The sequence below is a fragment of the Oncorhynchus tshawytscha genome, linkage group LG03 (assembly GCF_018296145.1).
Source record: "Oncorhynchus tshawytscha isolate Ot180627B linkage group LG03, Otsh_v2.0, whole genome shotgun sequence".
Lineage (NCBI taxonomy): Eukaryota > Metazoa > Chordata > Actinopteri > Salmoniformes > Salmonidae > Oncorhynchus > Oncorhynchus tshawytscha.
In genome coordinates, this window is record NC_056431.1 from 4013436 (window position 1) to 4021531 (window position 8096).

The 8096-nt window shown below is 45.3% G+C and overlaps 1 long non-coding RNA gene across 1 annotated transcript; it reads right to left on the reverse strand.

Moving 5' to 3' along the window:
* Nucleotides 1-4181: 4181 nt before the first annotated feature.
* LOC121841172 lies at nt 4182-7493 on the reverse strand. Its single transcript, XR_006080174.1, has 2 exons — nt 7170-7493; nt 4182-6720 (listed from the first exon to the last, which is right to left on the reverse strand). It is a non-coding gene; the product is annotated as an uncharacterized LOC121841172 (long non-coding RNA).
* Nucleotides 7494-8096: the final 603 nt, after the last annotated feature.

The window sequence follows — 8096 nt, forward strand, 5'->3', positions numbered from 1 at the left end:
AGGCTAGAATGGAATAAATGGAATAGAGTCAAATGTGTGGTTTCCATACATGAGATGTGTTTGATACCGTTCCATTTATTCCATTCCAGCCATCATACTGAGCCCACCCTCCTATAGCTCCTCCCACCAGCCTCCACTGGTGTACCTGCGTGTGTCTGTGTTTGTGTGTGCATGCAGAACAAGTTTCACCAGGAGAGCTCCACATATGGCCCTCTATTTCTAGACGTCCCTCACACAGTGCATGTGTGATAGAGAAGCTGGACCTGAGTGGCCTATAGAACAAGGAAAGGGGTCACAGTGGAGCCCTGAATAGCCCAATAGTTCAGAATTGTCTAAACCACAAACAAACTTCCTCTTTCACATTCTATTCCTGTTCAATTGCCCATTGAGCAGAACTAGGCTAAAAGTGAATGCTGTCCACCCTATAGAAACACTGAAGAATGCCCACATTCCATCTCAGTACTAAGTTCTTCCTGACCACGGCACTGCTCTGATACTTTCACAATGCATCCTTACGTGCTCCTATCCTTGTGATGGAAGTTTTAGACTACATATTCTGCAATTCTACACATTTTGCAATAGGGTGAAGAGAAATGTTTGCAGTTTTTAATATGATATCTAAGTGAGAGTGACTAACATAATCAATAGGGCCCCCCGGTCCATGATTACTACAAGTTTAGATAGCTGGACACTAGACTAACTTACCAATCTAAAAAATGTTAGCAGACATGGCTAATTGAGTGAATGTCATTGACTGACATAACAAGAGAAAAACTACTGTTGCACAATCAGAGTTCAAAATTGCACCTTGTCTATTCTACTAACTTTATTTAACTTTATTTAACTCTCTGCAAACTGGAAACGATTTATCCGGAGGCTGCATTCATTGTAGCTGGGGATTTTAACAAGGCTAATCTGAAAACAAGACTCCCTAAATTTTATCAGCATATCGATTGCGCAACCAGGGGTGGAAAGACCCTGGATCATTGTTACTCTAACTTCCGCGACGCATATAAGGCCCTGCCCCGCCCCCCTTTCGGAAAAGCTGACCACGACTCCATTTTGTTGCGCCCTGCCTACAGACAGAAACTAAAACAAGAAGCTCCCACACTGAGGTCTGTCCAACGCTGGTCCGACCAAGCTGACTCCACACTCCAAGACTGCTTCCATCACGTGGACTGGGAGATGTTTCGTATTGCGTCAGACAACAACATTGACGAATACGCTGATACGGTGTGCGAGTTCATTAGAACGTGCGTTGAAGATGTCGTTCCCATAGCAACGATTAAAACATTCCCTAACCAGAAACCGTGGATTGATGGCAGCATTCGTGTGAAACTGAAGGCACGAACCACTGCTTTTAATCAGGGCAAGGTGTCTGGTAACATGACTGAATACAAACAGTGCAGCTATTCCCTCCGCAAGGCTATCAAACAAGCTAAGCGCCAGTACAGAGACAAAGTAGAATCTCAATTCAACGGCTCAGACACAAGAGGTATGTGGCAGGGTCTACAGTCAATCACGGACTACAGGAAGAAACCCAGCCCAGTCACGGACCAGGATGTCTTGCTCCCAGGCAGACTAAATAACTTTTTTGCCCGCTTTGAGGACAATACAGTGCCACTGACACGGCCTGCAACGGAAACATGCGATCTCTCCTTCACTGCAGCCGAAGTGAGTAAGACATTTAAACGTGTTAACCCTCGCAAGGCTGCAGGCCCAGACGGCATCCCCAGCCGCACCCTCAGAGCATGCGCAGACCAGCTGGCCGGTGTGTTTACGGACATATTCAATCAATCCCTATACCAGTCTGCTGTTCCCACATGCTTCAAGAGGGCCACCATTGTTCCTGTTCCCAAGAAAGCTAAGGTAACTGAGCTAAACGACTACCGCCCCGTAGCACTCACATCCGTCATCATGAAGTGCTTTGAGAGACTAGTCAAGGACCATATCACCTCCACCCTACCTGACACCCTTGACCCACTCCAATTTGCTTACCGCCCAAATAGGTCCACAGACGATGCAATCTCAACCACACTGCACACTGCCCTAACCCATCTGGACAAGAGGAATACCTATGTGAGAATGCTGTTCATCGACTACAGCTCGGCATTCAACACCATAGTACCCTCCAAGCTCGTCATCAAGCTCGAGACCCTGGGTCTCGACCCCGCCCTGTGCAACTGGGTACTGGACTTCCTGACGGGCCGCCCCCAGGTGGTGAGGGTAGGCAACAACATCTCCTCCCCGCTGATCCTCAACACTGGGGCCCCACAAGGGTGCGTTCTGAGCCCTCTCCTGTACTCCCTGTTCACCCACGACTGCGTGGCCATGCACGCCTCCAACTCAATCATCAAGTTTGCGGACGACACAACAGTGGTAGGCTTGATTACCAACAACGACGAGACGGCCTACAGGGAGGAGGTGAGGGCCCTCGGAGTGTGGTGTCAGGAAAATAACCTCACACTCAACGTCAACAAAACTAAGGAGATGATTGTGGACTTCAGGAAACAGCAGAGGGAACACCCCCATCCACATCGATGGAACAGTAGTGGAGAGGGTAGCAAGTTTTAAGTTCCTCGGCATACACATCACAGACAAACTGAATTGGTCCACTCACACAGACAGCATCGTGAGGAAGGCGCAGCAGCGCCTCTTCAACCTCAGGAGGCTGAAGAAATTCGGCTTGTCACCAAAAGCACTCACAAACTTCTACAGATGCACAATCGAGAGCATCCTGGCGGGCTGTATCACCGCCTGGTATGGCAACTGCACCGCCCTCAACCGTAAGGCTCTCCAGAGGGTAGTGAGGTCTGCACAACGCATCACCGGGGGCAAACTACCTGCCCTCCAGGACACCTACACCACCCGATGCTACAGGAAGGCCATAAAGATCATCAAGGACATCAACCACCCGAGCCACTGCCTGTTCACCCCGCTGCCATCCAGAAGGCGAGGTCAGTACAGGTGCATCAAAGCTGGGACCGAGAGACTGAAAAACAGCTTCTATCTCAAGACCATCAGACTGTTAAACAGCCACCACTAACATTGAGTGGCTACTGCCAACACACTGTCAATGACACTGACTCTACTCCAGCCACTTTAATCATGGGAATTGATGGGAAATGATGTAAATATATCACTAGCCACTTTAAACAATGCTACCTTATATAATGTTACTTACCCTACATTGTTCATCTCATATGCATACGTTGATACTGTACTCTATATCATCGACTGCATCCTTATGTAATACATGTATCACTAGCCACTTTAACTATGCCACTTGGTTTACATACTTATCTCATATGTATATACTGTACTCGATATCATCTACTGTATCTTGCCTATGCTGCTCTGTACCATCACTCATTCATATATCCTTATGTACATATTCTTTATCCCCTTACACTGTGTATGACAGTAGTTTTTTTTGGAATTGTTAGTTAGATTACTTGCTCGTTATTACTGCATTGTCGGAACTAGAAGCACAAGCATTTCGCTACACTCGCATTAACATCTGCTAACCATGTGTATGTGACAAATAAAATTTGATTTGATTTGATTTGATTTGATTTATTGTAACTCTCAATAGTAAGTTGAGACCCCGACTGAGTTCCTAAAAATCTGTTTTATTTCTCCTTTTTTTTGCAGGCCTACAAAAGCCAATCCATGTTGTAGGCTGATGGGGTGTATTACATGTTTACATGCTCATAGTAAAGCACTTGCCTGCCAACTCGGAATGTGCTGCTTGTGTGTGACCTCTCAGATGAGGTCATGTGGTTTAACCCCTGCTTTAAGGCCTATGGTGCTGGCTGATGATGCTGGCTGATGATTCTGGCTGATGATGCTGCTCTTCAACATTCTACCAGATCAACCTTTATTGATAGTGCATATATTCAGCATGGTACAATACACTTTTTCAAATGAAGTACAAGGTAATGAAATGTTGACGCCAACATTAGGCTGGGGCCCACAGCCGTAGACAGATCCCTGACTGACACACAGGAACAGGCAACACCGTCCATAACATACATATGACAAAACAAATGACCAGTCTTTCAACTGTTCAGAATAGATGTCGTGAGAGAACAAAACATGGCAGTCTTTTAACTGTTGTGAGTGAAACGTCATAGCCCAGGACCAGACCTGTATACATGGCAGTCTTTTAACTGTTGTGAGTGAAACGTTATAGCCCAGGACCAGACCTGTATACATGGCAGTCTTTTAACTGTTGTGAGTGAAACGTTATAGCCCAGGACCAGACCTGAATACATGGCAGTCTTTTAACTGTTGTGAGTGAAACGTTATAGCCCAGGACCAGACCTGAATACATGGCAGTCTTTTAACTGTTGTGTGTGAAACGTTATAGCCCAGGACCAGACCTGAATACATGGCAGTCTTTTAACTGTTGTGAGTGAAACGTTATAGCCCAGGACCAGACCTGAATACATGGCAGTCTACACCCCCTAGAGTCGATGTCTGTGCCCCCCGCTGAAATCTAATTAGAATCATTTTTAAAAATCCCCATCAAAATCCCTCTGTTTAAAGATGTACTATTAAGAAATCACTCTGCCATTTCCTGGTTGATAAACTGAAATTAGGTAAACTATTAGAATTTTATGACAAAACAGGCAGTCATTGTGTAGAGAATCATAGTACCACCTAAACTGCTGTGTTTTATGACAAAACAGGCAGTCATTGTGTAGAGAATCATAGTACCACCTAAACTGCTGTGTTTTATGACAAAACAGGCAGTCATTGTGTAGAGAATCATAGTACCACCTAAACTGCTGTGTTTTATGACAAAACAAGCAGTCATTGTGTAGAGAATCATAGTACCACCTAAACTGCTGTGAAATATTTTTTCAATAACCAAAAATATTGCTTGTGTACAAAACTGAAAGTAAAAGACGCAAAAATAGCACACATAGAACAGATCTACAGCTTCTTAGACTTGATCTATAGAGATCTATATAGTTATTGATCTATATAAGATCTATAACTCATATCTCTATGTGAATTTGGTTGGGTTGCCCAAAAAGTTACATATTGTAGCTTTAAGCTAGAGATATGTAGCCTTTTGGATGGGCTGCGTCTCAATTCACCTCATGGCGTCCTTCCAACGGCGTCCTTCCGCATCTGTGGTGGAAGGTGACCAAGCTACTGTTTGTCAGACCATGAGACATGGCGGAAATCGTTCTTCTCACAAAAACGTCTGTAGCGTCCGAACGGTTTGGCCAACAAACTAATACGACCCCTCTATGGAAAGATGAGACTCTCACCAACATGATGCTGTTCTCAGTTTTCTACGACCCCCGCAAGTCGGTACCACCGATCTGCCAACTTCTGTCTGTAGCTTCAGAACAGTTTGGGCTACTCACCAATGAATGGTAATATATATGGAAGTATACGGAACAAAAATATAAACGCAACATGCAACTATTTCAAAGATTTTGCTGAGTTACAGTTAATTAAGGAAATCTGTCAATTGAAATAAATAAATTAGGCCTAATCTATGGATTTCACATGACTGGGCAGGGGCGCAGCCATGGGTGGGCCAGGGAGGGCAATAGGCCCTCCTACTGGGGAGTCAGGCCCAGCCAATCAGAATGAGTTTTCCCCACAAAAGGGCATTATTACAGACAGAAATACGCCTCATTCTGGCTATGGATACGGAGAACATCAACACAATAACATCAACACGCCAGAGGATATACTTCCATTGGACTTCCACTGGACTTGGGGCTCTGCTGGGAGTTTACCTCATATTTAGATTTTATTATTCTGCTTTTGCCACTACAATCATAATAAACACTGAGAACAATAAAATATTGTGTTATTGTTGTTTTTGTTATTACCTTTATTAATAATAGGGGAGAGGGGTCGTTCAAAAAATGTACCCCAAAGGTTCTTCAAAAGGTTCTCTGAGGATCCATTAAAAGGGGTTCTTTGAAGAATTCATAGCGGTTCACCCACACATTACATTTGAAGAACCCCTAAAGGATACTCCAGGAACATTTTCTTTTTAGAGTTTAGGACAGACACTTTAAAACAAACTTCCTTTTGATGTATTGTTTGACTATCTGCCCCCCCATTAACTGTTCAGAAAAGGAGTTGTGAGAGAAACATGAGTATCAATGAAGATGCCAGCCACATTCCTGATACTTTGAAGCTTGAGCCCTTCCCTTTCTCCGTGCTGCCACATCCTGCAGCGTTATTGTCGGGCTTGCTCCCCTCGCGGTTCCCCTCGAAGTGGACCGGCACACACCTGTTCTCCAGCACCTCACATGCCAGGATCAAATGCTTGGTCTCTTCCCGCACACTGGACACACCGCAGGTCCCAGTCTCACTCCTCACTGTTAGAAATGTGAACGGGCTTTGGCTGATGCACAGGTTCCCCTGGTACCTCTTTCCCCCAGAGCTGGAGCAGACCGCGTCCACCCTCTCCCGGTCTTTGGGATGGAGGAAGGACTGCGTGGGTCTTGAGCAGTCATTTTTTTCACGTAGATACTTCTCCCACGCGTTGCGGTCCGTCGTTAGCGGGGTATTTGGACGCACATGCCGGTATAGGAACTTTTCATGGCAGTTATTGCATCGGGACCGTTGACAGGGTTCGACATCACTGTAGCCACTCACCCCCAGGTTGCCCAGCAACAGGCAGATGGAGAGAGAGAGGATGAGAAGTTTAAGGTTCTTCATCCTTTAGAAGTCTTGAAGCTGCAGAGAAACAAATAGCTCAGTGAGTGAAGTGGCTTGTAGCCCCCCCCCCCCTCATTTAAATATGCACTGGAACTGAATGGGGTCGTCCCTATCTGATCCTCGGCTCCCTGTCATTCTCTGACCCCGTTAACACTCAGAGCTTCTACAACTGTTCTACAACCCATTGGTTATTCAATCAAAATGAAATATATAATGTGAACAGGATCTCTCTTCCTCCCATCTACAATCAAACAGGGTTCCAAAACAGGCCATTGTTTACACGTGCACATTTAATCTGGCCATATTAGTCAGGCAGGCTGTCTGCACTGAGGAAGGTATTCACACACAGGAAGGGCTTGAGTCTGACTCACACACAGTTCTCTCACACACAGCTCTCTCACTACTATTTACACACGTATCCCTCTCTAACACACAGAGATATGGGTATACATGAAGTTGTACATTACCTGGTTATGGATCCGTAATGTCTGCTGCAGTGTGTCTCTGTAATGGAACTCTGTTCCAGATTGGTGGAGAAGAACTTCAGCCCTCAGCTCACACGTCTCATTCTTTTATTTTCCTTACTGGACTGTAGACGGGTGTGTCCCCATGTGTACGTAACGTCCTGCTGCGTGTCTGCGTCACAGTGTGCATGTCTGCATGTCAGAACGGGTTAGTGTGTGTGTCCACGGAGCTAGTTAAAGGCAGGGGTTTTGCAGGGTTGCCTTTATTCTCTGTTGCTGAAGGGATCAGGTTTCAGCTAAAAATACTGTCCAGTGAGGAATATGGGTGGGGCTAGCATATGTAGGATGCATGTGTGCCTGTGTGTGACTAAGATTTGTCACTACATGCTCTTCAAGACCTGAATGAGTTAGTGTATGTTAGTGCTGGGCTAGAACAAAAGCCTGTTCACCCTGTATCTCTCCATGGTTGGTGACGCTGATGGTGTTTTTTAGCCATCTAGTTCATTGGTACTAAACACATCTAACGACAGAGTCTGTGGAACAACTAGCCTATGATGAGCCAAACGATGAGGGAGAATGAGAGAGAAGCTTATTCTAAAAAGAGCAACCTTTCACTACGTATGTTTCCTATCCTTCTCTCTGTTCCTCTCTTACGTGGTGAAACCATCTGTGTTTCTATAGATGGACAGAGGATGGATGGATTTATGGACTGTCTCTGTTCCTCTCTTACATGGTGAAACCATCTGTGTTTCTATGGATGGACAGAGGATGGATGGATTTATGGACTGTCTCTGTTCCTCTCTTACGTAGTGAAACCATCTGTGTTTCTATAGATGGACAGAGGATGGATGGATTTATGGACTGTCTCTGTTCCTCTCTTACGTAGTGAAACCATCTGTGTTTCTATAGATGGACAGAGGATGGATGGAT